General features: G+C 41.9%; 1 protein-coding gene across 3 annotated transcripts in view; it reads left to right on the forward strand.

The window, feature by feature from the left end:
* Window positions 1-9,983: 9,983 nt before the first annotated feature.
* Window positions 9,984-25,688, forward strand: part of fam107b (family with sequence similarity 107 member B) — a 32,426-nt gene continuing 16,721 nt past the window's right edge. The window contains exon 1 of one of the 3 annotated variants that reach the window (XM_072695643.1): window positions 9,984-10,084. The gene's annotated coding sequence lies outside the window, so the exon portion shown is untranslated. Of the gene's footprint in view, window positions 10,085-21,380; window positions 21,419-21,466; window positions 21,525-25,688 lie in introns of those variants that run through there. The other 2 variants (XM_072695645.1, XM_072695644.1) reach the window with 2 other exon arrangements.

Raw genomic sequence — 25,688 nt, forward strand, 5'->3', positions numbered from 1 at the left:
GTCTATCTATCCTTCCATCCATCATTCATCCTTCCATCCGTCTATCTATCTATCTATCTATCTATCTATCTATCTATCTATCTATCTATCTATCTATCTATCCATCTATCTATCTATCTATCTATCTATCTATCTATCTATCTATCTATCTATCCTTCCATCCATCTATCTATCTATCTATCTATCTATCTATCTATCTATCTATCTATCTATCTATCTATCCTTCCATCCGTCTATCTATCTGTCTCTCTCTCTGTCTGTCTGTCTGCCTGCCTGCCTGTCTGTCTGTCTGTCTGTCTGTCTATCTATCTATTTATGCATCTATCTATCCATCCCTCCATCCGTCTATCGATTGACCTATCAATCTATCTGTCTGTCTGTCTATCTGTCTGTCTGTCTGTCTGTCTGCCTGCCTGCCTGTCTATCTATCTATTTATCTATTTATCTGTCTGTCTGTCTGTCTATTTATCTGTCCATCCGTCCATCAATTGCATGCCTTTCTCCATATCCCTGTCTCTCAATTGTCTACCTTTACATATAAATCGCCCCACCTCTCTCTCTTTCTCTCACTCTCTCTCTCTTTCTTACTCTTATGGCTCATGCATCAGGACGTCCACAGATATGAAAATGTACCACAACATTTGCAAAGCCCACATGGAATAGGTCTAAACACCTGCTTGCCTGCAGAGCTGTGTAATGTGTGCGCTGGTGTGTGCGCTTACACGTGTGTACAGTGCTTCTGCTCATGTAATGACTGTGTGTGCTTTCACATAAATACATGTCAGGTCAAACCCTGCAGGTCGTGACTGCAGAACATGCCTGCAGCCCCCTGCTGCGTGATCAGATCAGGACTGAAGTCTGATTGATTGGTATTTACATTGCGGGAGTAAAGTAGTATTATTACATCACCTCCGCATCTCCTCTCCTCCGCATCACTTTCCCCATTCATTTCACTTAGCTCCATTAGCCTAAGTGCTCGGCCTGCGCTGAGCTGTGAGCTGTGTGTGTGTGAGTGTATTTCACAGTAGAGTCAGTGTGAGTGACAGATACAGCCTGGTGCAGGGGCTGATTTAGGACTGAGTGCTGTTTTTAGGCCTACAGACCCTTCCATTCACTGTAAATACACTGCTGTCCACCGTAATGAACTGCGTCATCTGCTGTCATTTATTAGAGAATAGGTCAGTGTCCAGACATGTTAATTGTCTTAAGTAGAGGAGGCTGATCTGAAGGAATGCTGAGCAGAAGTCTCTGCACAGACATGTTTTATTTAAAGCAATAATTTTAAGGAAATTGCATTTAAAAGAGGACATGCTGTATTTGTAATCGCTGATGCTCTGATTAGAATTAGAATTCCATGTGTGTGTGGGGTTTGTGTGTGTGTCCTGATCTCACCTTTTGTACCGGAAACAAAAAGGCACTAAAGCTTAAAGTGGATAAGATAAGATTGGGAAATCCCAATCAGTGGTGTTTTATTAAGTACTAACAGTAGCGCCTGTGATTCTGCAGATAATCTTTTATATCAACAACCATAAAATCATCATCAGCAAATCAGCCCTGAGGCATGTTACCACTGCAAATGCAGGGCCAAATTGTAATTAGCAAACTTACAAATTCTCTGACTCTTCAAAACTTATAAAAAACACACGGACGCCTCCAAGCATCTGTCTAATGATCTAACAACAAAATCTGACACTTAGCTTGTGGTTTCTACTGAGCAGAATGGCATTAAGAAATGGCAGTTCAGAAGAACTGTTGAGGTCAAGACGGCCTCTTTTCAACCGCGGGGCTAAATGGTCACGAAGGCCGGGCCGTACTGTTCCGCACTGGTGCAGACCCATTAGACCAGTTACGGTATCTTTTTCCATTTGCCATTTTTGCTAAATCAGGACCAGGAAGTGTTCAGTGTGTGACCCCTTCTTTCTTCAGTCTTGCACTACAACTACAAGGCTAATATAGCTAGCTAACTCTAGCTAATGTACTGAAGACATTCTCTTAAACCACGCTAAGGAGGCCTTTTTATAGAAGCAGTAAACCAAATAATGTTGCAGTCCAACATTAAACAAGTCTGTTTGAAACTAACTTGGCGTGAGCTGAGTGTGATGGCTTCAGCATTGATAGCTATAGTCATGGTTCTGGTATGAAAAATTGGGGCACGGTCACTGAATCATGAACATAGTCCAGCACAGCTGTTACACACAGCTCCGGCCCAAGGCATACTCAAATTACGTGGCCGCTTAGGGCCCCAACGTCACCTAGGGGCCCCCAAGAACACCAAGATATCAGGATTAAAAAATATACATTTTAAAAATAACTTGAATAATAAAACGAAAAACATAGTAAATGTGTACATAAATTTATTTTCATAGTTGGTACACTGATACACCGATACCCCAATTCCTGCTGTTGGCTGCTGCCACTATTGCGCAAATGCAGAAGTGCCCCGTTTGGATGGTCAATAAAGGCCCGGCGCTTCAGCACATTGCACAATATTTCTCTTTTGGCAAATCACTCTAAGCATAATAATAAAAAACAAAACGTCAGCTCCCGCCTTAGGCCTTCTGCTTCCTTTTTTTGACTTCCTTTTTTTCTGGCCCAGGGAGAAAGTGAATTGCACAATATGCAGAGGTGGTCGGAGTTGGGGACACATCGGTTTAAAATGAATTTAATTAGACGTTTACTGTAAATGCAGTGTCTTGTCTGCTGAATTACTGAACGTAATTTGTAATTAAAAGTGAAAATTAATTAGAACATTTTTGTAAGTTTGCTCCCCTTGTAAAGTTAAAAACAATAGCCAGTAACAATAACCATTATGATGTATGATGCTTATTACTCATATCATTTTGCACATGAATAGTTGCACTACTGTACTTGACTGTTTGTGTCTGCATACAGCTGCACACATCGTTTTGCACATGTAACTGTTCTTATATGGTTATATTTCAGCTCATTTTGCACAAACACCACTTTACTACAGACTGTTACAATGTAACTAATGTAGCACATACCTGCACAATGTATATAGCCTGTATAATTCTAAATTGTTTACATTTTATATTTTATTTTATATATTCTCTGCATGTTTAATTTTTGATCCTTGTTATTTGTCTATTTATATTTATACTTTTTATTCTATGACATCCAATGTGGGCAGCAAAGTAAGAATTTCATTGTACAGGGAAACTAGTTTCCTTACTGTGCATATGACAATAAAGCTTTGAATCTTGAATCTTGAATCTTGAATCTTGAATGATAGTAGGTAGGTTATACACACAGTGTAGCATATGGAATGATGAAGCATCTGGTGCTGAGGTGGTGGAATGGGGGGCCCCAAATGAAAATATGCTTAGGGCCCCATAAAAGCTTGAGCCAACCCTGGTTACATATCAACTTTTAATACAGAAACCCTGCAGTTAGTAGCAAAGTAATGCTAGTTTATGTCAAGTGAGAAGGGCCATGCTAAGGCTGCGTTAGCAATGTTGGACGAGGCCAGTAGTTGGCATACTAACAACATGGTAGCGATGTTAGATGAGGTCAGTAGCCGATATGCTAATGCTGTGGTAGCGATATTGAACGAGGCCCATAGCTGACTCAAGTATGCTTAGTTTTATTATGCTACAGTGCACATGCTGCCTAATGCCAGGTGTGGGCTAGAGGGGTATAAAGCCCCTGGCATTGAGCTGTGGAGCAGTGAAGAACTGTGTTCTCTGGAATGATGGATGGTGCTCCATTCAATACTTTTTGGGGGAGGTGGGGTGGTGATCATGCAATATACTGACCTCACTTAACGCTCTTGTCACTAAATGCAATCAAATCCTCGCAGCAATGCTCCAAGAACAATCGAGTAGAAAACATTCTTTCCTGGACACCAGAGACAGTTACTCCAACAAAAGCAGGATACATTCTTTTTAATACCCTTGATTTCAGAAGAAGCAATAAATGAGCAGGTGTCCCAATACTTTTGTCCATTTAGTATATATGTTTATGAGAAATCCATGGGAGCAGCCTCAGGCCACAGACACAATCCCCTCATCTGAGTATCATCGCCATTGACAACAAGAACAAAAGTGCATGGAGGAACATGATAAGAACCACTCTGCACATGCTCTTACTTCAGACAAGAGTCAAAGTCCTCAGCGGAGCAACAGTGCTCGTCTGTTTTCTGGAGATGTGACTGTGTTATTAGCACGAGGGTGATGACGTCAGGCAGAGGACACAGTGAGGTCATTCAGCTGCACGGCTGCTGCCTCCCGTCCTTCTGGCTGACTCAGTATGAGCTATTAGATTAGGAGTGTCCGAGTGGCGCTGCGCCCCTCTCTCCTTCTTGTGCTTCAGCTGGCTATGAGCTCATTCAGCCTTAGCAAGCAGAACACACTAGACGTGTTGCATTTGAGGCTGTTTCTGATCTGAAAGTAAATGAGTATTGATTGGTTATTGATTATTTAAGATGAAAGAAGATGCTTGGTCTCTGGACAGTAAAGCAGTTCACGCCACTATTTGTATAATAGATTTTAATTAGCATTTTTATTGGTGTTGCGTTTTTGTGTGTGGGTCACTGTATCGGGCACCAACACCGTTGAGTGATAAAATTAAACGTCGGGACATCATTTAATGCCAATGTCAGTTTGAAGTAGAATACTGACAGCAGCTGATGTTGAAGTTTAGTTGGTTTGAAGATGTGATGTAAAGCTTTCCAAAATCCAACGCCTTCCAAACATCACAAGCTGACGTCATATTGACGTAAAAAAAATCAACATTCAGTCGTGAGGTACGGAGACCAAAATCCAATGTCTGCAAGCGTCATTATGTTAATGTGCACACAACACGAAATTCTAACGTTGTTAGATGTTATGTTGTTAACATCTAAGTGATGGTGTTAAGTAAACCAAATTCAACGTCTATCTAACGTTGGAGCTTGATGGTTCTTGATGGATATGTGATTTCCAGCCAAAAGTCAACATCTGTTGAATGTTTGGTCTTGATGGTTACTGACAAATATGTGACTTTGTTTTCCAACCAAATTCAACATCTATCTAACGTTGAAGGTTGAAGGTTTTTGATGGATATGTGATTTCCAGCCAAAAGTCAACATCTGTTGGTTACTGACGAATACTTGACTTTGCTTTCCAACCAAATCCAACATTTATCTAATGTTGGAGCTTGATGGTTTTTGCAAGCTATGTGATTTCTGTCCAAAATTCAACATCTGTCTAACGTTGGAGCTTGAAGGTTTTTAATGGATGTGTGATTTCCAGACAAAATTCAACATCTGTTGAACATTTAAGCTTGATGGTTACTGATGAATTTGATTTTCAGCCAATTCAACATCTATCTAACGTTGGAACTCGTAATGGTTTTTAATGTATGTGATTATATGTGATTTCCAACCAAATCTCAATGCCTGTGTAACGTTGGAGCTTAATGGCTTTTGACAAATATGCAACTCTGATTTCCAACCAAATTCAATGTTTATCTAATGTTGGAGCTTGATGGTTTTTGCAAGATCTGTGATTTCCATGCAAAATTCACCATCTGTCTAACATTGAGCTTAATATGTTTTGACAGAAATGTGACTTTTGATTTCCAGTCATGTGTGTTCAGTGTTGATGGTTGATGTCAACCCGACCTGATCAACCCTTTTTTAACATCTATCCAACATCTGTCAAATGTCAAATGTAGCAACAGTGTTGTAATTCAGATATACTCACAGTGCACTGGTCTCAGCGGAGCAGTGGAAAACTCCTGCTCCCGGCTATGCAAGCAACCGTCATGTGTGCAATATTGATTCTTCAGTGTCCTCCTCCCCCTCCTGCTCCCTAAAAACTGTTAGTGTGTGTACGTGGTAACTGTTGGCATAACTGCAAGATTAGCTTTACTGTCTTTTCAGCAGAACCAAAACCATTGCCATTAAATTCAGTGTAAAACTGAGAGTATAATGATGACCATTGAGAGCAGAAGAAGATTAACCACATCTTGAGGCCTTCACACAGCTTTATATTGAAGGAGAAGAAACCTTCACCCCTCTGTTTCCTTCAGATACATTTTAGACAGCTGTACTCATCAAGCATTTCTCCCTCTGGACTCATATTCCCAAAGAATCAGGGTTCACTCCGTTGCATCATTACAGCATGTCTGTGTTTTTCAGGAATCTTCACAGATGCTGGTTGAGCTCCCAAAATGACTACACTATGGGCGGGTCTGTTTTCCAGTTAGATTTAATCTTATTGCTGAAGTGGGTCTCCAGCGCCACAGAAGTAGGTCACAATGAGGAAATGTGCATTTTTATCCAGTTATTTATAACAGACGGTGTGTTTACAGTACATATGGAGATTATGGAGTTATAAAACAAGAGGCTGAGCTGTGGGTCATCATTACATGTATGAGTTCATGGTTGTCTGATAGGAAATGTGGAAAATATACTTTTCCAATGTGGCTCTTCTTGTTTTCGGTCAGAGAGCAGCGCAAGAACAGCAGCTGATAAACACTCTAAACAGTGTGAATAGAGGGGAGTGTTTTACACCAGTGTGATTCAACTCTATAGTCCCCTAAAATCACACAACAACTTGGGTTAGTTTGTTGGTGTTTATTCTTGTTGGTGTTTGTTGGTGTTGTCAGTGTTGGCAATTGGTGTTGGTGTTTATTTTGAAGTTGTTTGTGTTTACTGGTGTTAATTGTTGTTGGTGTGTGCTGGTGTTAATTGTTGTTGGTGTTTACTGGTGTTAATTGTTGTTGGTGTGTGCTGGTGTTAATTGTTGTTGGTGTGTGCTGGTGTTAATTGGTGTTGGTGTGTGCTGGTGTTAATTGTTGTTGGTGTGTGCTGGTGTTAATTGGTGTTGGTGTTTTCTGGTGTTTATTGGTGTTGGTGTTTACTGGTGTTAATTGGTGTTTTTAATGCCACATTGTGTTTTTGTTATTAATTGGTGTTTGATGTGTGTTTATCAGGGTTCTTGTTTTTGGTGGTGTTGGTGTTGTTGTTTGTTAACAATGTTAATTAGAGTTGTTGGTGTTAGTTGAAGTTGGATGTTGTTGGGATTTGTTAATGTTGGTGGAAATGTTTAATTGTGTTGGTGTTTGTTGATGTTAATAAGACTTATTGGTGTTAATTGATGTTGGATGTTGTTGATGTTAATTAGACTTGGTGTTAATTTATGTTGAATTGTGTTTGTCTTTGGTGATGTTAATTAGAGTTTGTGTTAACTTATGTTAAATGGTGTTTGTTGATGTTAATAAGCCTTACTAGTGTTAATTGGTGTTGGATTTTGTTGGTGTTAATTGGTGTTGGTGTTTATTGTTTGCTGGTGTTAATGGGTGTTGTCAGTGTTGGTAATTGGTGTTGGTGTTTATTGTTTGCTGGCATTAATAGGTGTTTTTAATGTCAACTTGTGTTTTTGGTATTAGTCGGTGTTTATTGTTTGTTGGGGTTCTTGTTTTTGATGGTGTTGGTGTTAATGTTGTCTATGTCAATTCGAGTTGTTGGTGTCAATTAATGTTTAATTGTGTTGGTGTTTGTTAATGTTAATGAGACTTATTGGTGTTAATTGATGTGAGATTTTGTTGGTGTTTATTGGTGTTGGTGTAATCAGTGGTGTTGGTGTTTGATGGTGTTTGCTGACTGTGGTATTTAATTGGTGCTGTTTATTTTTCATGGTGTTTATTGGTGTTGATTAGTGTTGCTGGGTTTGCCGCTGTTGGTGTTGTTACTGTTGTTTTTTATGTGAATACTGTTGCTGTTTGATGGTTCTGACATATGTTGGTGTTAATTCGTGGTAGTCTGGAGGTACTCACTGGGAGTGTTTGGTGTTAATTAATGAAGATGTTTTTGGGGTTTCTTGGGGTTCTCTGTATTGCTGGTTTTCTTGGTGTTTGTTGACTGGATGTGCTTTAGCTTTGATATTTCTCCCTGCTGTTTGAAGACACGCCTGACAGTACCACAGAACAGGAAGGTGCATTGCCATGGTTTCATATTTCCTGTTTAAGGGCCAACAAACATGTGGTATTTACTGTACCCAAAACCCGCTGAGTCGTTAGAGTGAGAAACCGCAGTTTCATTAACGGGAACAGCTTGTACGATAACAGGCAAGATAGAGCGTTACCACAGATGGGCTGTAGTGACAGATGTGACATAAGCTGTCTTATGTTGTGATGAATGAATGATGCCGTTGTCATGGCAATTCTAATCTATAGGACTGTGACTCCTTAAGGCCGCAGGTCCGATCTGTTCAACCGTCCTACAACTGTGATGAGTCCGGTTGTGATTCCAGCACAGTCAAAGTCAGGGTCAGCTCTAGCTCTGTCATTCCTTCCCATCAGACACGTGTTGAATGTATGGACGGGAAATTCACTTCGAGGGTTTTGCTGTGGATTTCCCGTCATTAGGACTCTGAATTATTGGCAGAATCTCTAGAGATTGCTTCATTCTTGTCAGCTCCAAACATCAGACCCCTCCCCTCTCCCCCTACAGGGCCCACATCTGCTTCCTGTATGCTGGGTTGGGGCTGCAGTACTGGGTGACCTCTAGATCTGTTGCAGCTATGAGTCACCCTTCTGTAGTTATATCATTTTATGGGGTTCTCCTCTACAGCACACATGAGACAGGGCAGAGGAATGTACTGTACGGCTACATCATGCTCAAGCTAAAGTGGGCTAGAGGACTGAGAGAATTCTCTGGAATAAGGGTCTACGTAAATACAAATGGGGTTGTAGGTTTTTGTGGGGGTTTGATGGAGTTCATGTCAACTGAAGAGGAATTCTGGGTGACTTTAGGACACCTGTAAGTTTAGGGACACTTGTTTATTTTGTAAAAAAGAGCCGATCCTGCTCTGGTTGGAGTAACCGTCCCTACTGTCCAGAGTAGAAGGCTTTCTACTAGATTTTGGATGAGCATTGCTGTGAGGATTCGATTGCTTCAGCAACAAGGATGACCACCACCCCCAACTCATCCAAAAATCCCAACTCAGCACCAACCAACCAGAAAACACAGTTCTTCCACTGCTCCACAGCTCAAGGCTGGGGGGCTTTATACCCCTCTAGCCCACCACACCTGGCATTAGACAGCATGGTGCCAATAGGTCCATGCTTATCTGCTCCAGAGAGTCCTATTCTATTGGCAGCGCTTCTCTCTCTGTGCACATCAGTGTCAGCAATGGGTAGCTGAATGAACTCATTAGAGGGGGTGTCCGCAAACATTTGGACACACAGTGTAGGTTGTTTCTTGGGCAGTGTTGAAAGTGATGGTGGGACATCCCAGTAGTTTTTGGACTTAACAGACAGACAAACCATTATACAACACTGGGGACGCAGTTTTCTGGCTGCTGCTGGTCTGGGGGTACTGGAAAGACTCATGGGTATTCCCTTCTGCGCCTACAGTTGGGGGGTTTCCTGAGACAACGCTGTGTCCTGTAAGCTGAGTAATTCCCATCCTCGCGCCCATCCCACATAAAAATATATTTAAAAAAATTAATATATGATCACGTGACTGTGATATAGGGATTCTGGAGGGAAGGGGAACTCGATAACTCGTCGTGCTGTGTGTGTGTGTGTGTGTTATGCATGAGTCGTTATTTCTACCCCCCACCCGTATTAGGACAACCCCTCCCTTCCATACGGACCAGTATAAACAGTAGCCAATCGTAGCCTAGTAAATCTGCCCTATTGCGTCCTACTAGCCAATCCCAGCGCAGGAGGGCGGGGTGTGTCTGAATACAGGTGCGTTTCAGAAAAGCTCGCGCACGCCCTCCTCGTCTCCTCGTCTCCTAGTCTCCTCCCCGCCCCGGCACGGTGCCACGCCCAGACGACTCTCGGGGGTCTCCCCGCTCTGCAGAAGCACGAAAGCATGAAAGAACTGGGCGGAGACTTACGCGTTGGGTCACGTAGACCCCACCCCCTCCCCCCACTAGTATTAATTTCCATTTTCGATGGGTTTCGGGCTACTACTGAACTGTTTCCAGCAGAGCAGGAGAAGCTTTGCAGACACACCTTAAACGTGGAAAGTGCTCCAAAACACGAGCCGATGTGTTTCCAACAGCTCCTCGTCCCTTCCAGTTGAACTCGCGGGTTGGAGAAGTGTGTGGAGGGGTCGTTTTTCGAGGTGGGTCTGGAGGCTTTCTTTATGCTCTTAATGGGACGTGGGGGCAACCAGAGCGCACTATCTTTGTTGGGTTCTGCTGGAGGGGGTCTGGCTCCTGGCGCTGAGCTTCAGAGCTTCTGAGCAGTCCCAAACATCTCCCAACACCTCAGTCTGGGGGAAAGTAGTAGTAGAGCCAGTCTTTTGTTCAGCAGTGTTGTTGTTTGTTGTCAGTAGAACAATACTGGAGGACCAGTCCAGCTCTGAAAGAGAGGAAAACCACCACTTCTGAGAGGCGAACACTGTTCATTAACAGTACAGGCACTGTTTATGGCCTCAACCTGTAATTTACGTTTGGTCTTGAGGAGAAGGCTTCAAGCTGAACTTTTTATTGACCAAAAATCACGGTTCTGCAGTCTGTCTACATGTCCAGCTCAAGATCTCCCCATACAAGACGTGTTCCAGTCTCAGAACTGGCCTTTATTAATATACAACACTTGTTGGGACATTATTTATTTATTTGTTTATTTATTTATTGTTTACTATATGAGGGTAATCAGGCTTGGTTAGGTTGCTCTGTAGGTCTGTTGAGAAGCAGCAGTAGATACAGTGAGTCAAATCACATGGAATTGGGCATGTCTTGTCTGTAGTGCTTGACAGAGCTATTGCCATTGATGTGTGTGTGTGTGTGTGTGTGTGTGTGTGAGAGGTCAGTTTTTCCATTTGTTTACATGTACATTCTGTACTTTAAGCACCCTTCACTTGCACATATCGTGTTAATATCTATATCTGATTAGTCTAATTTCCCCCGGCCTGCATGTTCTCCGGGTTTGCCTGGGAGCAGATCTGCAGAGCTTTCTATAAATGGGTTACAGTGAGTGTTTATCACCTCTCTGATCATATTAGATTAAGTCTGGTGTGTGATTTCTACACAAAAATGCTAAACCAGAACCACCAGGAATTCTGCATGGGTTAAAGCACTTTACCTGACGTCTCATACCTGGACGTCAGTGGCGAAGTATTAGAGAACTTGGAGAACACAAGCTCAGGTCAGAAACAGTGGAGAGATTGGAGGTGAGGACTAGTTCACTAGTCCACTTCCAGACTGTTGAGGACTGGATAGCCGTCACTGGGAGACACTGATAACACCCTGTTAGCAGTGATACGAGGACTATGTGTGAGAGCACATGCATACCAGAGTGAGTTCCTTTAGTTTGGAGTTGGGGGGGGTGGTTTGTTTCGGGATAGGGTAGGGATAGATTCTGACCACATGTGTTTGCTATTTGCAGAGTATTCCGTCAAACGCCTTACATCTGTTTTTTGATCTTTGAACTAGTTCCACCCCCTCCAATGCTGTGGAGCTCTTTCCCTTCCTCTCTGTGTGTGTATGTGTGTGTTTCTCTCTGTCTTTTCTTGTGTATGTATGTCCCCATGTGTGCGCTAGAACTCGTAGAAAAAAAAAACTAAAGTGAGAGAATGTGAATAAGAGGGTGAGCAATGTCCTCTTGTTTCCCGGACGATGATGCAGTCCCCGGAGAGGTGGGATTGGGTGGGAAGATTGAAACGTGGTCTTCCTGTGCTTGGATTGCTGACATAACATGAGGAATCACTTCTCCTGGACTGGATCACATGTCGCGTCTTATTAAATGTGCTTGGTGAATGGGGATCGTTGTTGAAGAACGTTTTAGTATTTTCACTGAGGCTCGAAGAACTGGAATCGGTAATTGTGGGGATGGAGATGTCAGGTTCAAATTACTGGGTGGATGTGATGGGACTCCTCACGCATCCGCTTTGTTTTTAATGGGGGTATAGCATCCTCTTGAATCCTCCCTCAAATCAGGCCCTGTCTGGAATATATTTAAAGGGCTCTTATCCTACAAATCCTGCTTGTCTACTCTCTGGACCATGCCCAATGCCAGGCGTGGGCTAGAGGGGTATAAAGCCCACCAGCATTGAGCTATAGAGCAGTGGAAGAACGGTGATCTCTGGAATGATGGTGATGGTGGAGCTCCATCCAGTACTTTTGGGATGAGTTGGGGAGTTGGGGAGTTGGGGAGTTAGGGATGATGAGGTGGGGTCATCCGACATCCTGACCTCTCGAACGCTCTTGTCAGTGAATGCAATCAAAACCTCCCAGCAATGCTCCTCCAAAATCTAACATACAACCTTCTTAATGCTCAATACGTTTGTCCACATAATGTATGTAAATGGTCTCTGTTCTGATTGGCTGCCCTGGGCTGTGTCTCATTCAGAAAGTAGTATGGGGTTAAATGTAAGTCTGCCTTAAGGCCCAATATTATGTATACTGCATAAAAATGCATTGGTTTTAGTGACATCACAAAACCTTGATGTTTTTTTACAGCTAATTTCCGAGCTGTGTGGACTGGGATGTGAATGATATGTGGGATGTGAAATGTGTTTGCAGTGTCAAGCACTTATACTTGAGTATACACTTGTCTATACACTGAAATGTGACCAAATGTCAGTTTTCTATGATGTGCGCCCTCTGAAATGTGCTCTACAAGTACAGCCAATGCCCATGATATGCTCTGAAACACAGAGCAGCCCCACTTTCTTTATCTAAAGTATAAAACCAGCATGATTTTAATCCCACTATGGATAAAATCAGTATAAGTGGTACAGCCAAAACAAACCGAAAGCAGCCAAACTGTCCTGTTGACCAACCTTGCCCTAAATGGTCCTGTTACTGACTCACTTACATGACTAAGAAAGTGCTATGACTAAGAAAGTTGGCATTAATGAAGCAAGCTCTCTATTTCACTGTGATGGTATCAGGCTGACTGTCTGTACACTCTTAAAATAAAGGTTCTTAGATGGTTCCTGGTAGGACTGAGCGATATACTGAAAATATGGTATCACAAGATGCTTATCAGCGATACATGATAGGAAACCACAATATAGGAGCAATTGCTCTGGTACGTGTGGTGGTCAAGTGTGAAAGCTGAGACTGGGAGCAGTCCAGGGCACCAATCTCTGGTCTTGGTCTGAAGTTGGTGGTCTTGGGTCCGCTTCTAGTGAAGTCTGGTGTGGTCTGCTGTAGATGTGGAAGCTATTCCCTCTCAGTGCTGCATGTGAGGTTAATTTTTTTGACGTGACTGCTGCACCTTACCGCCTGGACGCCAGGTAAAAACCTTTTTGTTTGCAGGTAGTCCTGCACGGTGAAATGCCATGACTCCAGGAAACACTGTTGTTGGCCGTTTCATTGTTTGTGTCCAAGAAAAAGCAGGAAGAGCAACAAATGGATGAACCTAGGCCCTAACATTTGGTTAGTGAGCTACCACACCATGTGAGAGACTGGGGTTCGATTCCCCGTTTGGGAGAGTGTGCTCTGCTACACCAATAACACTGTTCTTGGGTAAAACTCCTAATGCTACGTTAGCCCACCTCTGTAATAAGACTGTCAGCAAAATGCTGTAAATGTAACTGTATCCCAATACAAATATTGTCATATTGTCCATCCCTAGTTCTTGGCTTTGGTGAACCGTTCTAGGCCACATAAATGTAAAAGGAACCTTTAGATTTTGCTGATGTTCTTCACACTTTCAGATCTTTACAAATCCTCTTTAAGCACCCAAATGTGCTTCTTCTGTGGCTCCAGTGGACTCTCTTCGGCCTCCTTTGGCAGCTTTATTTTACCAGAGCAGCTGAAATTGATTTGTAGTACAGTGTGAAAGGCTGTATTACAGTATTTTCAATAGGTGCACTTTCACACATACAGTATAGCTTGGTGGGACTGGACCCTGGTGCCGTTGTGACGGTGGTTGTGTCTGATCGCTGGAATCCCTTCTTTATTCTCCTCTAGCCCTCAACACAAACACTCCCATGAGTCAGCTGCTTGCCAGGGTCCACACTGCACATTCTGTCCACACTGCACATTCTGCATTTGTGTGAGTGAGTGAGTGTGTGTGTGGATCTGTGTGTACATGCCTACTGTGTTTATCCTAACAGTTGACAAGGACAAACATCTTCCCAGAACAACTTCTCTGAGCATCTGCATCCAAAACCACTTATTTGCATTTTTTTTATATGTTTATGTTAACACAGCTGACTGATATCACAGTTGACTGCGATACGCAAACGAGGCTGTCTGACCAGTCACAGTGGTTCTGACGGTGTGTTGGAGGCCTGGCTGGGCCTCCTTCTGATTGAAGGACACATGTACTTTGACCTCAACTGTGACGAGAGCTACCTGTCCGTCCCGTGACGACATTTTAGGACTGTTGGAGACTTCTTTGGAGTCTGTTTTTGGGCTGACCTTGCTTGGATGGCCTGATCTGGCCATGTTAAATGTTCTCCACTTGTAAATGATTTAGTGGACAGTGGAACAACTGGTTTCTAAGTTTTCTGAGAGCTGTTTAAACCTCTTCCTCTACAATCCTCTTTCTGAAGGCCTCAGAGAGCTCTCTGGATCTGGCCATGGTGATCTCCACCACCCACGTAAACAATTTAAAGCAAACCAGACTCAATGTCTGAGGTTTAAATAAGACCGGCTCCTCCAGAATCCTCTCTAACCACGTTCTGATCTACTGCAGGTGATGTTCTGCTGCTGATTTTGATGTTTCGGTGTTTTAGCTAGTAATAAATGTGGGGTGTCCTAAAGTTGCATTTTTATTCATTACATTTTACAAATAATTTTACAAGGCATTTCTTCAGGTGTGTGGGTTTAGTTATAGTACCCCATCTCTCAATATTGTTCTAATGAAGATCAAATGCCCAGTACTACGCAATACTACTATATTGTCCATATCAGGCAGCCCTGCTGTGTGAGCTTTGTTCTTGGCAGCGGAGCTTTGTGCTTTGATGTCTCTCAGTGTTTGACTTTTCCTGCTTCCTCTCTTGGCTGATATTCTCGTTCTTCTGCTATCGGCCTTCTCTCCGACTGTAGGCTAATGATGAACTACTTTGATTGGGTCCAGATTACAGCGCTGTGGTGCAACACCGCTGCCTCTGGTCTTGCATCACAAAGCGCGGGACCCTTGTTTACGCTCTTTGTTTGCAGTTGCCATGGATTTCCATTGTGACGTCATCATCCAGGGACCAGGGTCTGCACTTTGGCATGTGGCTGTGTTGTTTTCGATCTGATTGGATGATGATATGACAAAGGGGGGTGTGCTTAAGAGATTATCTCAAACCAGTCATCGTACAGAAGATGTGTCAAACCCGAGGCCCGCCTCAATCTGCCATTCATACACTTCTGTTCTCCACACACAAACACAGACACAAAGAAGGGGAAAATCTCAGTGTGCAGGGATGCTGATTATTGCATTCGTACGCTAAAACGCAACCCCAACACACATGAACTGATCAACTAAACGACTGAATCAGGTCACCAGGCCGGCGTACATATGATCAAAACCGCCCCGGAGGTTAAAGGGATAAGCTCATACAAACAAACATCTGAGTAACATCTGGGTGGCACAGGAGCTTATCTTGGGACTAGCCGATCATCTGAAAATGATTCCGAAGACCGGCTAACCCACTCGCAATGGGTATTTTCTGTTGGGTGCATGCTGAGAGCTGGTATTATGGTGTCAAACAAAGGTGTAGCTTTGCTGTTTTTGTTCTCTCGTGAACAAAGGAGAGCTAGCCCGTGCCCACTACCCAACCACCACTGTGAGAGACCGCAGGCAGGGAGCAATATGAAGGAGGGGGAGGAGATCACGTGCTGTTATCAGTAGCAATGCATGACTCCTGCAGGACATGTAGGACTTTGACTGTAGGCTACTGCAACAACGAGGATGGGAGTTTCTTAGTCTGTCCTGGGTCCACAGGAGAAATCAATGGGAGCTTGTTTAGAGGCTCTTCTGGGGAGAAATGAAAGGAAATGTCACTAAAATTGACCGTTTAGTAAAGTAATATTGAACGATGAGATGGTTGTGGAGACGGATGCACTGATCTGGGATTTGCGGGCTAATGTTGATATCAGATATTGATATTTTTCATATACATATTTGCTGATGCTGATGCACAAAGTTTGACATACTAAGTTTGTCACAAAAAAAATAAATATATATATATATAAATAAATAAATAATATGAATATTTCTATTGATTAGATTTTACTCTTATTATTTTTGCTCTTATTGAATTAAGAGGGACAGCAGACATTAATCCACATCATTAAGTACCAGATTGAGCCAAATGCTTCATCTTCATCTGCAGTTCCTGGGCAGTTAGATGTTATCTACAAAGAACAGAGACGAGAAAGAGTGATATAATAAATAAGATATACGTTCAAATAGATTATATAGAAGTAAAGATAGATATTTAGGAAGAGTTTATTTTTTATTTATTTACTTAACAAATTTTGCTCCCCAATTTTAGATTTTTTGGGGCAATTTTAGCCAATTACCCAAGTCACTCGTTAGTACTCGCCTCCTATAGGGAAGGTGAGGACTGACTCATGCCTCCTCAAACATGCACAACCAGCCCCCGCCTCTTTTCAAACTTCTACCTAATGCAACATCACCAGGCAACCAGCACAGTTGGAGAAAAAGCTCTGGGTACCCAGCTCTACTGCATCGGCTAGCAAACATCCTTGCCAGTCAGCATTGCAGTGAAGTTATGCGGATTGTGCGCTCTCTGGCTCTGACTGCTGATGGCAAAGCATAAGCATTTATAATGTGTAGAAATTAGTACTTCCCCTACTTGAATAAGCGATACGGAGACATGTACTATTTTTAGTTCTTCAGAGTCACAAATGCAGTGAAATTTAGTAAAAGACAGATATTTTAGTGCCACAATCTATCAGCAGTCTATCTAAGTTTTAAGCAGCTTCTATTGCTAATACTGATTGTCATGATCATAATATCCCTGATATGATTCCAATATCATCGTTCATCTATAGAGCTGCTGATGGAATGAGCGATTACTGTGCGTTTGATCCATAATCAATAGTATTCTCTATGTATAAGATGGGTATGGTGCAAACGGCTACAAACGGTTCTTTTAAACAGTACCATAGAAGATCCCAGTTTTGGTTTCATAAAGAAGCATGTTTGTAATAGAGATTATGAATATAATAATAAATGAGTCTGAAGAACCTTTACTGTATATAAAGCCTCTTTACAAATGTGAAGGTTCTCTGTTTACAAACAAGCTTCTTTACAGAACCAAAAGAGGTTCTCCTATGGCATCACTTAAAGAACTATATCTGTAGTTTTAACATTATACAAGTTAGCTCTGTGTGTGTGTGTGTGTGTGTGTGTGTGTGTGTGTGTGTGTGTGTGTGTGTGTGTGTGTGTGTGTGTGTGTGTGTGTGTGTGTGTGTGTGTGTGTGTGTGTGTGTCTGGAATCCATAAAGTAATTCAGTCATGGATAGCTGTTTGTAAATCTGCCAGCTCTCCAGTGGCAGCCTAAAGCTGTGCTGCTCACATTGATTTTCCTTCCATTCAGTCAAGAGCTTCAAATTGGACAAAGGAACAGAACGTCTCTCTCCCATTCTTGTGTTTTTCCCCCATTGTTTTATTGCAGAGCTGCATAAACAGTCCAGGAGAGCCCAAGCAGGAAAGCTCATGCAGAAAATACTGATGGACATAATTAATGTCTAGGTCCAAGAAGACCAACAGTAAAGCTCCAGAGAGTGGGCCATCTATAAGTGTAGTGATGAAGATGAAGACGAACATGGAAGTCTTCGTGCTTTTAATGCCCTTTTGTGTGTGTGTGTGTGTGTGTAAGTAGGTGTGTGTGCACGCGTGTGTACATGTGTTTGACTGTGACATGACCACCTGTCCGTCTGCAGTGATGGACAGAGCCAGGTCAGCAGGCTCTAATGGCTTACTAACACATTGTCTGGATAATAGCAGCAGTTGTTTTTTGCTGTGTGTGTGTGTGTGTGTGTGTGTGTGTGTGTGTGTGTGTGTGTGTGTGTGTGTGTGTGTGTGTGTGTGAGTGTTTTTGGGGTCCTGACTAATCCTCCTTACTGTGCCAGAGAGCCAATGAGAGCCTCAGAATGAAAGGTGGGCTTAAGAGACCATCGCTGTCCTTTGTCCGCTCAGACACAACAGATAACCTCACGGCCCTTTACTGACCGGCTCTTACTCTCTGTGTGAGTGGTGGGGTCTCTCGATGCAGTGTTGTGTACATGTTTTTAGTGGAATGAGAGTCAGGGATTGGTGTAAGCAGCAGAGGTGTACCACTCTGTGCTTGTACGTTGCTCTGCACCACTTTCTGTATGAGTGTGTCGTGCCTGTTACTCTGGAGTGGGAGAAAACTGGAAGTTGTAAAATATTCAAAATGTCTGTGATTCAGATTTCGGATTAAAGCTGATCATTAACTAATCATAGCGCACTGTTCTCTAAACCCCGTCCCCACAACATCGAGCGTGCCGTCTTAGCTTAGCAACCGTAACTAGGCCGGGCCGGGCACCTCAGGCAAGCTTTGAGGATTATATATTACACTTTAATGTTGTGAATCATATCATTTTTAAATTGTTATCCCGAAGGTTTTTGAAATTCAGAAGTTTTTTTGATAAAAACCATTTTAATTAACAATTAACAATTAATTTTGGCTTAAAGCTCACGTCTACAGGCACACAGGTCTGGGAATAGAAAAATCCAATCCAAATAATACAGCAGAAATGAAATAGCTAAAGTAAATCATATTGTTTTTCATATTGATAGTACTTTTTAAATGCTGAAAAAGCATGTATTGAGTGTTTATGTTGTTTATGGTGTATAACTAGTGAGTAGGTGACTTTGGTTGTGGTGATAAATGCTCAGATATAATGTTACAAGCCAGTTTACCACCCTGTTATTTGATCTCAGAATTAAACACACTGACAAGCCCTTCTTTTAATGGCTAGTTTACAACACTGGCTATGGCTCACAGAAGCCACATATTATAGCATAGTTTTAACACTGTAACAAAAACAGTCATTATTCATGATTCCCGGTTAGCTTTTAGCCTTGAGCCCACTCCCAGGTTTGGCTAGTGCTTTCCTTTCTGATGTGTGTTTAGCTCCAGTCCGGTTCAACCGAGGTAGTCCTGCTTGTTTTAGAGGGAGCGGATGTTGGAGAGAAGAGAGCAAATGCGTGGTGTTAGCTTTTAGCCTAGCGCAGATCACTGTTCGCCCTCTCCAGCTTTTGCTCCATCGAATGTTAAGTTCGAGCTCCTCTTCTGACTCAGGAGTCTGGAGGTGATGAGCTGCTCTCCATGTTCCCCTAATGTCACCATCACGCTTTACTGCTTTTTTTCTTTGGATAATAAATGTTTTTTTTTATTATTCTGTTATTAATTATTTACTTATTACATATAAAATAAACAAAATGGGCAAAGAAGATATTGATTTGAGTCCCTTTCAGTACATTTATTATTTATTTCAACTACTTTTACGTTAACTCAAGTATAATAAAAAAAAAAATATATATATATATATATATATAAATAAAAAAAACATTTTATGGTTTAACTAGAGTAATATTTGACCAAATTAATGGCATTAATGTACAGTGCTATATGTCTACCAACGAATATAGCCAATAAAACAAGTATAAGTTACAAAAAAAGTTTTATTTTATACACATAATAAACTAAAAATCAATCATAACTGATTATAAATCTTTTAGATCAGTCTAGTACATTTCTACACTAATAGTAAGCCGACATATTTCCATAATGAATTTGTTTCTTTAGTGTAGCACAAAAAGCTCCATAGAAGTGAAGAAGTGATTTTTCCATAAAATGAAAGTAACATGTAAAGAATTATAACCAATCCACTTTCTCTCTGTGCCATTTGACCTCTCTCTGACCGCTCTCTCTCTCTCTCAAACACACACACCTCTCGTAAAGCCGTCTACTACACTTGTGGCATAACAGGTGCTGGTCACAGCTGAGTGAAATCTATAGCTTTGCTATACTGCAGCCTTGTTGTTCTATAGCGCGCAGCTGCGACAGTGGACCGCTTGAACATACACGCTCCCACATGCACACACCCTGACCCTTTCTGAGCAAGTGCTGTGCCCTCTGACCTCCTTCTCAAATGGAGGTAATCTTTAACAGTGGTCTAAGAGTTCAGAGCACAGTGGTGCAGGCCATGTGACAGGAGAACAGGTGGGCTGACATAGGGTAGCCCTATACTTCCCTAGTTTTAGCTATATGTGTGTAAAAATGGGATTTACATGTGTGTGGGTGTGTGTGGGGGTGTGGGTGTTCTTTTGATGGAGCATTTGTTTAAGCATAACAGCTCCATACAAAACCTCTGCAGGTTCATCACATTCAGGCACGCTTACGTAAACTGGTGTGCCAGTCACTGTGAATGACCTTCATTCAATCAGGGCCGCTCCAGGCTACATTATGCACAACCACACACGTGCACCAGGATATCGTTACTGTCATGCAAAACCTTATATCCCTAAAAGTGAAACTTTACAGGGCAAGGAAAAAACCTTCTTAATTTTCAATGGAACAAAAAATATTAAGTCGTTTTGGAGCATTTCTATTGGTCCATTCATCATGAAATGATGACATATTGTCATAGACAACTGCATTATTCATAGTATGACAGAAAAAAAAATAAAAATGACAAAAATAGACATAATTTTTGAAAAGAAATGTGTATATGTGTATATTTTTATTATTGTAATACATGGTATCACAATACGCCGGGTTCTCTGGATACGCCATGACCATCGCCAATACTAAACAGCACATTTCATACAAACCCATACAAAATACAATTTAGAGGAAGTATCGCCAGCCTGCGAACAACAGTAACTGATGTGTGAGGAGCTTGGTAGCAAGTGGTTGGCCATAAAAAAACCTCTAAAGCCTGAACACTGCTGTATCCGGCATAACCCAAACAGAATATGAAAGAGAGCCAATTGGCAAACCCTAAAACTGCCATAAAACCAGCGGATCTAAAGTACTGCTCATCAGATCATTCATGAGCTCACCATAAAAGGAAAATCAGTGTTCTTAACTGTGGGGCAAAATAACAGGGTGGTAAATAGGCCTGTTACATCGTGTCTGAACATTTTTTACACCAATCAAAGTCACATACTTTGTATTTATACATTAAAACAGCTTAATTGCATGTCATGGCACCTTATTTAAATATTTTACTCTTTATTACCACTGATTTATTATTCATATTCCTCAGGAAAGTGGCACCACTGATACAGGTGGTCTTTTCTAGCTGCTTCATGAACTTTAAGCTGCTCTACTTAGTCAACCTTAGTACTGAGCATTTCCATGAGCTGTGAGCACATGTCTCTGACTTGCCTTCCGTGTTCCTGTGGCGCATGGTTGTTACTGAAGTACGTGGCTTTATCAGTTGAGACATTGACAAGGACAGTGAAGTCACTGGTGTGGGAGAGGCGAGAGCTAGAAGCAGAGGAGGTGGGTTGCTTGTTTTTTGTTGTTGTTTTTTTTTTCAGTTACAGGAAATGGCCATGCTGCTGTTACAGTTGGCACATTTCACACCGGAAAAGGCCTGCTTGTGAAAGTGAGTGTGAACATCTTACTGCCTAATATATCTGTAGATGTGTAGATGTGACTGTAGCTGGAGTGGTGCTGGGGGTTTCTTTTTCCTAGGTTTCCTAGAAGAGTACAGCTACAACAACTTTGTCTGCTGCTGCTGATTGTACTTCTTCAGTAATCTTCAGTAATCTTCAGTAATTTTCAATTACTAACTAAAAGACTATCCGTTAGACCTTCTCTCTCGTGTTGGAGCAGCCGTTAGTAAAGGGAGAGGGTGATAATTCAATGTTCCTTCCTCTTTTTGTTTCTTCGTTGAGGGTTTGCAGGTTCCGACATGTGCAGGTATGAGCACCAAAGCCATGCAATGATAGAAACCCGTACAGTCTAATAAATAATAAAGCATAAGCAGCACGCTTCTCATATTCCTGAGCGATAGATGCACTGTACAGTCCATGGAAGTGCTCAGCAGCACCATTAGGTTCCAGACAAGACATCCTGAGATGCCTCCAGAGCTCACCGAAGCTGCATAACCCAAAATCCAAGAATTGTCTGTTGTAAAGGAGCTGTCCAGGGCATTCTTAGAGAGTGCTAACACACACTTGTCCAAATGTTTGTGGACACCCCTCCTAATGAATGCATTTAGCTACTTTAAGTTGTACCCATTGCGGACACTTTTGGACATCTCTGGAACAGATAAACATGAACCTGTTTTTGGTTAGAAGGGTATAAAGCCCCCCAGCGTTGAGCTGTGGAGCAGTGGAACTGTGTTCTCTGGAATGATGGATGATTCTCTATCCAATACCTTTGGGATGAGTTGTGATGGTGATCATGCTCTTGTCGCTAAATGCAGTCAAATCCTCACAAGAAAGTAGAAAGCCTTCTTCCCTGGACAGTAGAGACAGTTACTCCAACAAAAGCAGGGTCAACTCTTTTTTTTTTTTTTTTGGATGAATGAGCAGGTGTCCCAATACTTTTGTCACTATAGCTTATGTGTAGATTTGCTATATACACATTCACTATAGGTGTGTGTGTGTGTGTGTGTGTGTGTGTGTGTGTGTGTGTGTGTGTGTGTGTGCGCGCGCGCATCTGCATCTCTGTGCTCTGTACAGGTTTTTGCATGTTGAACATGCAGTTGATGTTTTCAGGAAATCGAGATGCCATGGCGATCTCTGATGTCAGCTCATAGCTATGCAGGTGTGCAGATGTTAAGAAATAACTGATCCTTAATGAACAGTGGGTGCTTCAGTTGAGCTATTTACTTTAACAGCTTTGAAGGTTTTTATTAAGCTGATTTTTAATAAACACTGAGATCCACTAAACACGGGATCCATCAGGTTATCATGAGGAACCCTCATTTATCAGAGGATGCACTGGAAATGGAAAGATGGAGGAACCCGGTTCTTTCTCTTTTTGAGACAGGTCCGAACATGTAGGACTAGTTTTCTCTCAGATGCGACACAGTTACACTCAATGTAATATTCCATGCATTTCTGTGTTTTCAATGTCTTTTTCTAATCCATTACATTTGATTTATCATATTAGCAAGTTAGAAGGGCCTTAATGAGCTCGGCATGGAGAACGGCGATCCATAGGAAATCACCTCAACTGGCCATAATTGACCATCTAACATTAGCTTGGAGCCAAAAATGCTTTAAGATTTCGACTTTCTGCATACCTAGTGTATGCAGATCTGGGTGTATGCCCTTTGTGCGTCTGTGGTTGGTGTGGGGCAAATGTGGGTGGGGAGTTGGTTGTTTAATCAAAGGAAGCACAGATGTGTAGTTTTCTTGTAACTTTGTGTGTGTGTGTTCAGTGTGTGTGTGTGTGTGTGTGTTGTTAAGTAGATGGTTTCTTTAATGGTGTTCCATGATTCCAGGAATGTCCAGTTTGCACTGCTAGCCTATAGTGTGTCAGTCCAGATGTCATATCTCTCTCTCACTCTCTCACTCTGACCTGCTTCAAATGCTCACCCGGCGTTTAAATTAGAGCTCTCCTCTACTGGACCAGAAACAATACACTGGGGGCAATGCCCAGGTGGGCCTACATCGCACAGCACAGATGGTGTGTGTGTATTCGTCTCTTTGTTGGGATGGTATGGGCTGTTTTCTAGTGAGCTCTAATGGTCTGTTCTTGTTTTGATTATAGAAGCTCAGGCTAAAAATGTAGTCTGGAGTTTTTCCTTTTCTTCTCTGAGACAAATTGCCTTGTTTTGAGTCTGAGCTCATGCTTGATTTGGCAGACCTGATTTTCCGATATCCGTCACAGAGACGGGACTTTAGCTTCTGGGAATGCTAACTTTAAAAAGACTGTTCTGACTGAACTCTGACCCCTCAGGAGAAACTCTCTACGTCTCGATCTCTTTCTTGCTCGCTCGCTTGCTCTCTCTTTCACTTTATGGCTGCTGTCTTTGCCATTGGAATCTGGGAAACTCTCGACTTTGTGGACTGTAAAATTCCGTCTGAGGGAAATGGATGTGATTCCCTCCAAATGCAAATTCTTCTTTTCCAGCTCGGGGAACAAAAGTGTGTGTAAGTGTGTGTAAGTGTGTGTAAGTGTGTGTAAGTGTGTGTAAGGTTCATGCTTTAAGTGTTGGTCTCTTGTTGGTGATCATTTTTTATTCCACATGATCAGCGTTTTCCTTTCTTATCGTAATGATCCTGAACCTCGTGAACTGGAACTGTGTAAGCTGTGATCTACAGCAGACTTCCTGTTAATCAAAAGGTCTGAGAGGTCAGACATGTCCAGTCAAAAGTATATCCAATATTAGAATGGTGTCACAAAGAATTTTTTCTTATCATTATTATTAGTATTGCTGTCCTAAATCTATCCCTGCTTGGATAACTTAAAACACTACATGCCAAAAAGTTTGTGGACACCCCTCCTAATGAATGCAAGTTGCACCCATTGCTGATACAGATGTAAAAATACATACTCACAGCTGTGTAGTACGTGTAGAGAAGTACTGCCAATAGAATAGGACTCTGGATCAGATAAACATGAACCTATTGGTGCCATGCCTAACGCCAGGCATGGGCTCTCTGGAATGTTGCTGGTGCTTCATCCAGTACTTTTGGGATGAGTTGAGGAGTTGGGATGAGGTGGATGGTAATCATCAAACACCCTGATCTCACTAATGCTCTTGCCATTGAATGCAGTCAAATTCTCACAGCAATGCTTCTCCAGAATCTAGTAGAAAGCCTCCAGTATAAAGTCTGGACAGTAGAGACCGTTATTCCAACAAAAGCAGGATGAACTCTAAGCAGGTGTCCCAATACTTTTGTCCATATATTGTACGTTAACACTAGTTACTCATCATATGAACACATTTCTTTTCTTATTTCAGGTTGAAAGGATGCAGAAAGATCTAATAATAATGGTCATCACTGCAGAGCAACTGTATAATTAGAAGTGGGCTGTTTAATATTATAAGGATATTGATGGAAATGAATTGCCTGGATTCTTCCAGCCAGAGAGCTGCCTGCTCGAGTTATGATTTGTTACTGGGCAGAGGTTTAAGGCACCTAATGCACATTATTTAAAACCAATTATGTAATCAATAAAAGTGTTTTGCTTGTGAAAACATCACTGCACATTAAAACAGTGGAACGGCTGATTTCTGATCTTTAGAAATCCCCTCCCAGACTCCTCTGCGTCTACACCCTTCTTTCTGAAGGCCTTAGAGAGCTCTTTGGATCTGGCCATGGTGATCTTCACTCACTTCAACGATCAGGCCGGCCTTACAGCAAACGACAGGGTCAGAATAAAGCTGTGCGAGTCTTGCTGGAGTTACAGCGTGCTCCAGTCCATTTCCGGTCTCCGGCCATCTCCATTGTGTGGTGTAAGGTGGCTCAGGATAGCTTAAGTCTTAAGTCAGTGTCTTCTCGTTGATATTAAGTTTATAGTCTTAACTTTCTATGCAAATTGTGACATGGACATTGTGAATAACCAACAGATGAGCTCTCTCCAGCAGCAACCAGGAAAGTGGTTAGAGGAACATCTCTGTCAGGTTGGGGAGACATGTAGGAGACACTTAGGGGTGGCTTTGTAATTTTGAATAATTCAATTAAATAAAATAATGAATTAAAGAATTACATGGAATAGAAAAATAAAGCAAAATAATGTAATAATAAAATAATAATAATAATAAATTAAATTAAATAATGCAATAAAATTACAAATTTATAAATAA

The sequence above is a fragment of the Salminus brasiliensis genome, chromosome 13, assembly GCF_030463535.1.
Source record: "Salminus brasiliensis chromosome 13, fSalBra1.hap2, whole genome shotgun sequence".
Classification (NCBI taxonomy): Eukaryota; Metazoa; Chordata; class Actinopteri; order Characiformes; family Bryconidae; genus Salminus; species Salminus brasiliensis.